Here is a 12,875-nt window from a genome sequence, read left to right as displayed (position 1 = left end):
GTTATCATGACTCTACGACATTTGGATGGACATAATGGCTGTTAGACTGATCCACCCATGAGCGCAAATGTAAGTTTCTTTTAACCAAATTGACTTATGTTTATTGCCAACATGTTGATAACTTAATATGTCACACACAATAGGATAAAATTGTTGGATTAAGCTTGAGATTTGATTAAGTCAAGACTTATTTGAATGATAGGTAAAATACTAAGGTAAAAATTGAAAACTTCAATTTCGAAAAGGTTAGGATAAGTTTTGGATAAACCCCAATTTGGATTGAGCAAAAAATTGAGAAATCGAAAATTATTCTAAATCATGATTTTTAGATCACAAGTTAAAAAATTATATTTACTCAAATTGAATTGAATTCTATTTTTATTTAATTATAATTATTTTTATGATGTAAATATGTTATATTTAAAATAGTTAAAATAATTTTAAAATTCTATATAAAAATATTTTTCAAAAAAGAAAATATAGTAGTTATTGATTTTTTATTTACTAAAAAATAATTTATTTTATAAATATTTATGAAATGTTTTGAAACTTTACTGAACAATGTTCAAAAGTAATAAAATAAAAAATTATTTTATCAAAATAAAGTACAAATACCCACACTCAAAATTAATATAAAAGTATCGAGAATTAAATTAATTGTTAAAAATAAATTGAAATTTTCAAAAAAATATTACTCAACCCTAAATCCAACAATGTCTTACATTGAATAAGTGGTTAGTGATGTAGGATGTTTTAATTAACGCATAAATAAGATTCAAACATAATTAAGATAATATCTTGGTTCAAATAAAAGGATAAGATCATGTCTTGTTTAAGACATAATTAACATCAGTAAAGTTAAAAGAAAAATAACAGTAGAAATTAAATTGTATATTTTTACGATAGTAAAAATATCAATTTATTATTTTTATAATTTATATTTTTATAATTTTTAAATAATTAAATAATTTTTATTGTTTTGAAAAGAATAAAGTGTAATTTTATTAATACTATTTTAAAATTTTTTAAATTATAAAAATTTAAATTAAAAATTTATCATTTTAAGATCATTACCCATTTGGATCTCTACTAAATTCCGTCACTTATATTGGTATTTGCAAAAGTTTGTGATATTCAAGCATCAAATTTTAAAGTTAATATTTAACTAACACTCTTAACTATTATGAAATAAATTTTCAAGCTCAAAGTTGTTTACAGTACTTTTTGAAATTTGTCTCTTTATTTTGAAAAGAAAGGGATAATTTCTAAAAAAGAATACTTTTTTTCTTAATTAGGAAGCCCTTTCCATTTTATCTATAAACCCAACATAAAAATGTTTTTTTCAACGTTCTATTTTATGTTTAACCTCAAATTTGATACTCTCTTGAAATCACATTAGTAACTCAACTTTAATTTGGTCACAATTTTTTTCTCATTTTAATAATATATGATATTTTAAAATTGTATTATGTCACACTTGATAAATAAAAATTTATGTAAAATTTCATTTTTTTCATTTTTTTATTTCTAAAATTAATAAAATTTTACCAAGAAGTTTCTAAGACAAAAAAAAACATTTTTTCACTTATTTATCAATGAAAAATATCCAAACTCTCTAAACAACTCTAGTCGCCCCAGCCACCATTGTTTCGGGATTGGTGAAGTGGTGTTATTTCCTCATTCGGAGTGAATCTTGAAATAACCCCTAATCCTATTTAAACCCCAAAATTTGATTCTAAAGCGTTTCAAACCGACCATCTAACTCAGACAGCGACTACTCGCTAATCTCTTTCACCTCATCCTACGAATCATCAAAAAGAAAAAAAACCTTCCATGTCTTCACTTCTCTTTTTGTTCTTTAATGGGCTTAATTTTGTCTTTAGTGGAGGTTAAAATGGGGGTCGTTTAGATTGTTGAGTGTTTATTAAAATATCAAAACTTGATTTGGATTATTTAAAGAAACTTTATGGGTTCTTGTAAGTCCGTCCATTGTTTCTATCTCAAATATCTGTGTTTGCATTTCTAGGTCCTCAATGTAAATACATTGGATTTTTTCAAATTTTTCAAAAAAAGTTTTTTTTAATTAGGTCATTTATCTATTTATTAGACTTTATCATTAATTTTAAATAAATTTAAAAATATTTTTATATATTTATATTAACTTAAATAAAATTAAGAAAAAATAAATTTGAATAATCAAATATTTAATAATAATCTATTTAAACATTAAAACTTGACTTAATTTTACATGAGCATTTTCTTAACTTTTCCATATTTTGAATAATTTATTTTGAAATAAATTTGATGTAATTTTATATGAGCATTTTTAAATTTATAAAAAAATAAGATAAATATCATAATTATACATGAACTTTGATACAATTTGCAATGTTATATATCAACTTTAATTTGGTACATTTGTATACATAAAACTTTAATTGTGGTTCAATTTTCACATTTCACCAACCCCGTTACTTTTGTGGCACAATTTTTCGTTAAGTTGTGTGTTAATTGCTGACATGTCATTTTATTAACTTAAAAACAAACAAATAAATTGAAATTATTTCAGCTAGATTAAGAAAAAAAACAAATTTTTTGGAGGAAAAAAGAAATCATTTTCCCAAGTGTGTTCATCTTTTTTAATCTAGGTGGAAGTAATTTAATTTTATTTATATTTAACCTAATAAAATGTCATGTCAACACTTTACACATGACTTAACGGAAAATTATGTCACATAAACAATAGGGTTAGTGAAATGCGAAAATTGAACCAAAATTAAAGTTTGTTGTATACAAATACACCAAACTAAAGTTGATATATAACATTGCAAATTGCATCAAAGTTCATGTATAATGTTGAAGTTTATACATAAAAAATAAAAACTTCCCCCATAATTTTAGATTTTCAAAAATTAAAAATTTCTCTTAATTTTAGATTAAAAAATTTCCCATAATTCACATTTTCACCCTAAAAATATTGCAACTACATGAGCACAAACACAATGATCTGGTTTTTTTTTGTCAATGAAAGAAACAAAATAAAACTACATCATAGTATTTCAGGAAATAGTTCTCTCTATAACCTTCCCAACTCAGCCTAGACGTTAAGCTCGAATTCAGAATATTACATTGACCATCAAAATGACCTAGAGGAAACAATTTAAAACATTTGCTTTAATTTTGGAAGAGGATTGATCTTTAATGATTATTTTGTAAAGGTTGGATTCTAGATTTATATATATATATGTATGTATTTTTCAAACCTTATTTACATGACGGTGCAACGAAAAAGTGATATCTAACATAGTTTTAATGACAACCAAATATCATGCATAAATAATTAAAATTCGTATTTCAACATCCTAAAGTCAAATTAAATGGCATGCCTTTTATATAACCCAAAACTTAAGTCTCATGCCATAGTTCAAAAATAAAACAATACAATCTTCGAATAATAGAAATTTCATATAATAAATCTAAAATACTTTTAAAAAAATGATTTCAAGCTGAGACCCTTCAGATGTCGTGTTCACACCCTAACCTAATGGTGTATTTGTAAAGATGGAAATAAATGGGGTGAACTTAAAAACTTAGTGTGAGTCCTATCACAAGTAAATCAGTGCAAACATTAGATGACTCATACAAAATTGCAATTGTCATAAAAATCATGCTTATATTGCCATTCGGAGTATCAAATTTTTATATTAACATATCAATATCATAATATTTCAGAATTCTCAGTTTATGCGTGCACATGCTCATAAATGATGATGCAGTTTCAATTTATCAGAATAGATCCTACCCAAGTCTGCTACACACCACAATAGGAGTTCCCCAAAACTCATCCACCTTTACATCAAGTTGTGGATGAACCACTAATCGTTGCAAAGGAACTGCTAGTAATAAAAATATAGGTGATAACCACCTATCGGTGCAAATAAAAGCTACTAGTACGTTGTGGATGAGCCACTGGAAGTTGCAAATAAATTGCCAACTGAAATACATTGTGGTTAAACCACTAGTCATTATAGATAAACTATCGACTGAAATATGTTGTGGATGAACCACTGGTTATTGCAAATAAGTTGCTAACTCTTCCTCTATTCATAACATCCCACCCCATGCAATGCAACATGACATGCTTATAATAGATCAATACAGAAGCAATAACATCCTTATAATAAGTCGATGCAATAGTAATTATCATGCTTATAATAGATCAATATGGTAGCAATAAACATGCTTATAACAGGGTTGATATAGTAGCAATTAACATGTTTTATAACAGATCATTACAGTAGCAATAAACTTGCTTAACACGTATTTGGTTTAACGGTAGCAGTAGGCATGTATTGTTCTCATGTCATGCATATAACAGTAATAATTCAGTCACTTAAGTCATAATATCCAATATACATATTATTAAGGATTCAATTGAAAGAAATAAAACTCTAAAAATAGTTTGCGACTGTGCAAGGACTAAACAGAACAATTCGTAAATTTTTGGGCAAAACTGTAAAACAAAGATCACATGGTCGTGTAATAGACTGGGGTCATGTGGTAAACGTTAAAATTACTCTACAAGAGAGACGCGGTCATGTGGCAGGTCATGTGGAAGAGTTGTGAACGTGTAATTCACGAGCTAGCCTAGGGTTTACAGAAGCACATGGTTGTATAATGGTCGTGTGGTCCACACGCCCGTGTGGGAGACTGTGTGGCCCTAACCCTACAAATAATCATCGTTGATTCACTTAGAAAAGAACACATATCTTTTATTAGAAGTTCGATCGATGTTCCTCATGCCTGATTTTGATCCATTTCACCTAAATCTAGTCCTTCAAATGAAATTTACACGCTAATTAATAGTTGATTTCAAGAGTCGATAATATTAACAAAAGATTTGGAAAAAAACCATAAAAAAATTTGTTTAATCGGACGTAAGATTAGCGTCAGATAGAAATACTACGAAAATTTAGGATCTAAACTTTGAAACAATGTGTACTTACTGTTTCTTGGCAAAATATTGGGATGCTATTGATTGCAATTATGAAAATGGTAGAAAAATAATTGAATGGAGGATGTTTTAATCTAAGAAAGTAAAATAATCGATAGCAAAAAGATGAAAAATATGATGCAAAGAAGAAAAAAGAAAATAAAAAAGAGAAAAAATAGAGAGAAAAAGGTAAAATTCTAATAAGAATTGAAAACAAAACAATATACCAAGTCTAATTGCGAAAAATTAAACTAAATACTAGGGTTTGAAAACCCTAAGGGGTGACACGGTAATTTACCCATTACTACCGAAAATAAAATGATTGCTTTGGGGAAGGAGTGGCTCAAACCTAGGAACACAAGGGGGAAGCTTAGCTGTTAACCATTATGCCTGAAGCCTATTTCTTTTTAGTTTTTATTCTTAACGATATATATTTTAGTGTAGCTTTTATCCTAGGTTGCTGAAAATTAAAAGAAAAGAAATGGGAGGAATGAAACTCGAACGTAGGACTTCTAGGATAGAGGAGTAACACTTAACCATCAAGCCTAAGGCTCATTTCTTATCTATTTATTACAATTAAGCTCCCATATTTTGGGGCATGACAATTCTTCCCTCCTTCAAGAAATTTCTCCCTCGAAATTTACTTGGTTCAAATAAATAATGATACTATTGACAGATTGAGTCCTCTAGTTCTCATGTGGCCTCCTCGGTGCTATGGTTCCACCATAAAATCTTAAAAAATAGGATATGTTTCCTTATTAGAACTTTTACTTCACGATCTAGAAATTGTACGGTTTCCTCCTCAAAGGAAAAATCTGATCTCACCTCAATCTCTTCGATTGGAATAATAAGGGAAAAGTCGAAGTAGTATCGTCTCAACATGGAGATGTGGAATACATCATGAATACGATCTAGTTCTAGAGGAAATTCTAATTGGTATGTCACTGAATCGACTTCTCTTAAGAATTTTGTAAGGCCTAATGAACCTAGGACGTAACTTACCATTTCATCCGAACCTCAACATTTTTCGCCATGGGTACACTTTCAGAAAGACTTAATCTCCAACATTGTATTTAATTTCTTTCCTTTTTAAGTCCACATACAAGTTCTTTCTATCCAAAGTTGCTATAAGTCTTTCCTAGATCAATCTAATTTTCCTCTCAAACTCCTGTACCACTCTGGGACAAAAATTTTTCTTTCTCCCAGTTCCATCAAACATCATGGTGTTCAACAAGGCTTCATAAGGTGTTATTTGTATGCTTGATTGAAAGCTATTGTTATAGGCAAATTTAGCTAGAGGCAAATATTTTTTTCAAGTACTTTGGAATTCGATAATACAACCCCTTAGCATATCTTTTAAGATTTGACTAACCCGCTCAGATTGTCCATTATTTTGTGGATGAAAGGCGGTACTAAAATCCAAACGAGTACCTAGTGCCTCGTGTAGCTTTTTACAAAATGAGATGCAAAAAAAAGATCTCGATCTGAAATAATTGACATGTGCAACCTTACAATCTCTGAAGTATATAACTTAGCCAGTTTTTGTAAAGAATAATCTGTGTGGATAGGTAATAAATGAGCTAACTTAGTTAATCAATCTACTATCACCCAAATTGAATCTTTCTTAATAGATGTTAAAGGAAAGTACATTGTTATAAGCTTTTACTTCCATTGAGGTATTTTAATAAGTTGTAACAATCCAAAAGGCAACTGGTGTTTAGCTTTCACTTATTGACACATTAGGCACTTAGCTACGAAATCTGTCACGTCTCGTTTTAGTTTAGGCGACTAGTACAATTCCCTTAAATATTGATATATCTTATTTTCTCTAGGATGCATGGCATAAGAGCTAATATGACTTTCCGAAGTATGTTCTATTTTAGGTCATTATCGTTTGGCACATAATACCTCCCTTGAAAGCACAAAATACCATCACCATTAAACCTATAATCTTTAGTTTGTCATCTTTCACCTACTTAATTCATGGCAATAAGGACACATCTAATTTTTGTTTAACCTTAATCTTATTAGCCAAGATGGGTTTCACTTGTAGTTCAACTAGTAAGCTTCCATCATCTATTAGACTTAACTTAACAAACATTGCTCTTATAACGATCATCTATTTTCTACTTAGAGCATACGTCATTACATTAGCTTTTTCAAGGTGGTACTCAATCACACAGTCATAGTCTTTTAATAATTGTATTCACCTCCGTTACCTTAAGTTTAACACTTTTTAGGTGAGAAGATACTTAAGACTCTTATGATCCGTATAAATATAGCACTTCTCACTAAATAAGTAATGCCTCCAAATTTTTAGTGTGAATATCATTGCTGCCAACTCCAAATCATGAGTCAAATAGTTGTACTCATGTTGTTTCAATTGCCTCGACGCAAAGGCAACTAGTTTTCCTCATTGCATCAACATACAACCAAAACCAGTGTAGGATGCGTCATTATACACCTCATACTGTTTTCCCAACTCAGGTTGAATTAACACGAGAGCTTGAGTTAACACAACTTTTAGCTTTTCAAAGCTAGCTTGCTGATCGTCCGTTCTTTTACACGAAACATTCTTCCTCGACAACTTCGTTAGAAGAGCAGCAATTAGAGAAAACCCTTCAACAAATCTCCTATAATATTCGACTAAACCAAGGAAACTTTATATTTTAGAAATGTTTTTGGGTTTTTTCCATTCCAGAATAACATTTGTCTTTTTCAAATCTACATAGATACCCTCTGCAGATACCACATAACAAAGAAACATAACTTCCTTAAGCCAGAATTGACACTTACTTAATTCACATAGGGTTTCTTTTTACGAAGGATTTGTCAAACTTTCCTAAGGTATTCATCATGTTCAGTTTTGGTTTTTCAATAAACTAAGATGTTGTCGATGAACACAACAACAAACTGATCAAGAAAGGGTTAATGACCACTCATCGGTGTAGATAAAAGTTGTTGGTAAGTTTTGATGAACCACTAGTAGTTGCAGATAAACTGCTGACTCTTCCTCCTTTTATAGTGTCCCACATTATGCAATGCAATATGACATGCTTATAACAAATCAATACGGTAGCAATAATATGCTTATAATAAGTCGATATAGTAGCAATTATCATGCCTATAATAGATCAATACGGAGCAATAAACATGCTTATAACAAGTCGATACAGTAGCAATTAACATGCATTATAATAGATAATTATAATAGCTAAACTTGCTTAACATGTATTTGGTTTAGCGGTAGCAGTAGGCATGTATTGTTCCCATATTATGTATATAACAATAATTATTCAATCACTCAGATCATGGATTCTAATATACATATTATTAGGGATTCAATTGAGATAAATAAAACTCTAAAAATAGTTTGGGGATTGTGTAGGGACTAAACAGAACAATTCATAAAATTTTGGATAAAACTATAAAGTAGGAGTCAAACAACCATGTGGCCAAGCCATATGAGATGCTATAGGCTGTATGGAGAGGTTACACAGTCGTGTGGCCAGACCATGTAACAGACTGTGGCCGTGAGGTAAACATTAAAATTACCCTACAAGAGACACGACCGTGTGAAAGAGCTGTGGCCATGATTCACAAACTAGCCTAGGGTTTATAGAGGTTCATGGTTGTGTGGTGGTCGTATGGCCCTAAACCTATGCACAATCACTGACAATTCACTTGGGAAGAACACACACCTTTCATTGAGAGTCCAATCGACATTCCTCACACTCGATTTTGATTTGTTTCACCTAAATACGATTCTTGAAATGACATTTACACGATAATTAATAGTTCATTTCAAGATTTGAAAAGATTAATAAAAGAATTGGAAAGAACCATAAAAGATTATTTAATCGGACATAAGATTAGTATCAGATAGAAAAACTACAAAATTCGAGATCTAAACTTCGTAACAAGGTGTACTTACCATTTCTTGGAAAAGATCGGGATGTTATTGATGACAATTACGAAATCAGTAAAAAAACGATTGAATGGAAGATGCTTGAATCTAGGAAAGAAAAATAATACACAGCAAAAAGATGAAAAATATGATGCAAAGAAGAGGAAATAAAAGAAAAAAAGTGAAGAAATAGAGAGAAGAAGGGAAAATTCTAATAAGAATTGAGAACAAAACAAGATGACAAGTCTAATTATGAAAAAATGAACTAAATACTTAAGGTTTGAAAACCTTAAGGGGCGGTACGGCAATTTACCTATTGCTATTGAAAATAAAATGATTGCTTTAGGAAAATAGTGGCTTAAACCTAAGAACACAAAGGGAAAGCTTAGCTCTTAACCATTAAGCTTGAAGCCAATTTCTTGTTTAATTTTTATTCCTAACATTATATATTTTAGTGTAGCATTTTAATTTCTTCATTTTAAACATATATTTTTCTTTGTGTCATCAATTCTTTTAAATTATTTAATATTAAATTAAAAATAAATTATATTTTAATTAATATATACAATTAACTTGTGTATTATAATCTATTCTAAAGCTCTACTTTAAACAATCTGGCAGCAACTTGTTGGATTTATTTTATAATTATAAACATTTTGTCAACAATACCTTGAAGTATAATTGAATCACAAAAAAAAAATACATGTGAATTTGGATGGTAAAATTATTATAAAGGGCTTTATATTAGTTGAATTGTATTTTGTTCCCTTTACTCAAAAAATAAGTAAATTAGTTTCTGTATGTTAGATCAAAGAGCAAACATGCTCTTTTATTAAAAATTTCATCCATTTCCATTGTTAAAGATCGACCCTTGTACATCATCATGAGATAAACGTGGCACGCCACATGTTACTGCCTAGTTATTCCGTCAACTACACCAGTTTTTAATAGAACAAATGAATAATTTTTTTAATAAAAAGGATCAATTTGCTCTTTAATCGAACTTATAGGGATTAATTTACTATTTTTTTAGTAGAGAAAACAAAATGCAATATGACTCCTAGTACAGAGACCTCTATAGAATTTTATTGAATTTAGACTCTTTTTTGATGCAAAAGATTTCCATTTGATTCAAAGTTTTTTCAATAAAAAGGTAAGGTAACAAGGAATAAGACAACTAATACACACCTTAAATAAAACAAGAGCCTCGCAAAATAAACACATTCAACCTTACAATTGAAAACCAACATTGTACTCACAAACCAAAGAAAATGAATGATGATAACCCACCCACATAACACAAATAAAACTCTATAAATCTGATATTGTTGAGAAAGTTTTAATTGAATACTATTTTTAGTCCGAACATGATTAGACTCAAAATGGAAAACAAATTAAAAGTGAGGATACATATAATTATACAAAAAAAATATTGAATTTTTTGAAAAAAGAATTTATTTATATATTTTGAATTTTTAAAAAGTTTTTCAAATTGATAAAAAATGGGAGAAGAAAAGTTGAAGTATAGGATGTAAGTGGAATAGAGAAACAAAAAGATGGATACGCATTTTAAAAAAAAGGGCGTATCATATATGTGTGCGCGGAAGGAACAATAAACAATTAAAGAAAGAGAAAGTGAGTAGCAAAAGAAAACAAAAGAAAGACGCGGTAGTGATGAGGAGTGGTCACGGGTTTCTCTTGACCGAACCATACTCTGCCAATTATTACCATTCTATTTATGTATCTCTTCAACCTCCCTACCACTTATTTTCCATTCACTGCCTGCTCTTCCTGTATTTAATATTCCTCAATCCATTTAAATTTTACATTTTTAAAATCTGTTGTTGATATCATAGTTAAAACCCTCGCATCAATCATCATTTTAATTCAAATCCTGCTGCTACTTTTAACCACTTGTTCATATAATCTTTTTTTTTTTTACTTTCACTTCAAACACAACTTGCGTTGACCTTTTAAGTTATAGTGGTTCAAATTTTTAAACAAATGTGAGACTTTTTGAAGAATAATTCCATTTTTATCCATTTTTTCAAACTTTTTCAGTAAAAATAATAGAAAATTTCAAAATTTATAAAGAATTTCAGGACAAATTTCTTTTTTTAAATTCTACTTAAAAATATTGTTTTTCTTTTACAAAATTCCACATTATAAAATAGAAAAAAGCATAAATATCAAAATATCCTTTTTTATTGAAAATATTTATAAACTTTTACAAATCTAATGATATCATATTGCATTTATTTATTTTTAAAATCATCATTCCAACCTAAATACTTCTAAAGCAAACAATGTATTTATAAGTACTAGAAAAAGGTTAGAATTTTAAAAACCCCAAAGAGAATGCTTGGATGATATTTTTTTTGAAAACTTAGACATTTTTATACTGCTAGCATTAATCATAGTTTGTTTGCATAAATATTTATTTTCATAAAAATTAGGCTGTTGGATTTTTAAGAATTAAAAAATATGAATAATAATAATAATAATAATAATCTATATATCATTATATTGGTAAAGTTTTATAAATATTTTTAATAAAATAAAATTTTTAAATATAAATATTATAATTAAATAAAAACGATTTTTTGAAGTTTTAGTAATTATCTATGTGTTAAATGAAATAAAATTATAAGAAATTTTGAAAAAACACCTATTTAAATGAAATTTGAAAAAAAAAATTGAGCTGCTGAAATCTACTCTTGAAATTCACTAAATTTTTATCCAAACAAATAAATTTACTTTTAGAATTTTAAAAATATTGATACAAATGAAAGCACTCCAAATCCCCCATCCAAACACACTTTGAATACAGGATTTAGAGGATGGATTTCATTTATATTAAAATTTTAAAAATTAATTTTTTTGTCCGAGGAAAAATAATGAAGAAATTGAAATTTTAGGAACAACTTTTAAGTGGAGATTTAATTGATTCAATTTCCTTTTTCAAATTGCACTAGTTTTTTTTAATTCATCGTAGTTTTATTTTTAATACACATTTTCTCACTATAAAAAAAACTTCAATCAACTTAATTTTAATATATATTTTAAAATTTTATTTTATTAAAAATATTTATAAATTTCTATAAATCTAATAATATCCATATTGAATATTTTCTATATTATTCTTATTTTTTCTTTTAAGATTGTTTTTTTAATTTATAAAATTCAAATAACCCATCTTTTCTTAAAACAATTATTTATCTAAACTAAACAATTACAATAATTAGTATTTTGAATTTAAGAATTCTGGAATACTAGCATTTTAAAAATCTCCAAAATGTTAAAATTTTTCATCCAAGAACACTCTAATAAAATTTTAAATTCTTCATTCAAACACATCCTATATGTACAAAAGACATTTGGTTCTTAGTTTAACAATTTAGTTGTATATACAACATATTATTGATAAATTAAAATATATTAAAATTATTTATATTTTAATAATACTGAAATCATCATTTTTGAATTTTCATAATTGATTTGGTGTATCTATGATCAAAGGACATTCACCCATAAAATCCATTCGGATTCAAACTTTCAAGAAGCAAATGACAAACTTTTATTTGAGTAACTCATTTTGAACTTAAGGTTCGTTTGTTTATATGTAAAAGGTTTTACGGAAAATATTTTCCACATTTTCCTGTGTTTGTTTCATAGAAAATAGTTTGGTCAACAGAAAATGACTTACAGGTCAAGATAAAATAAGCCATTTTTCCAGTAAAATGACTTACTATTTTGAAAAGCGTAAGTCATTTTTCAGAAAAGAGCTCATCTATAGATGATTTTATTTTTATATAAAAATAAACTTAAGTCAAGCTTAATATTATTATATTGATAATAAATTTTATTTTTATTTTTAAAATATTATATTTTTCAATATTATTAAACATACATATTTAATTATTTATATTTAGTCATTTCATAAATTATTAATATAATAATTTTAAAAATAATAAT

This window comes from Gossypium hirsutum, chromosome A10, assembly GCF_007990345.1.
Source record: "Gossypium hirsutum isolate 1008001.06 chromosome A10, Gossypium_hirsutum_v2.1, whole genome shotgun sequence".
Taxonomy (NCBI): Eukaryota; Viridiplantae; Streptophyta; class Magnoliopsida; order Malvales; family Malvaceae; genus Gossypium; species Gossypium hirsutum.
This window is presented reverse-complemented; position numbering follows the sequence as displayed.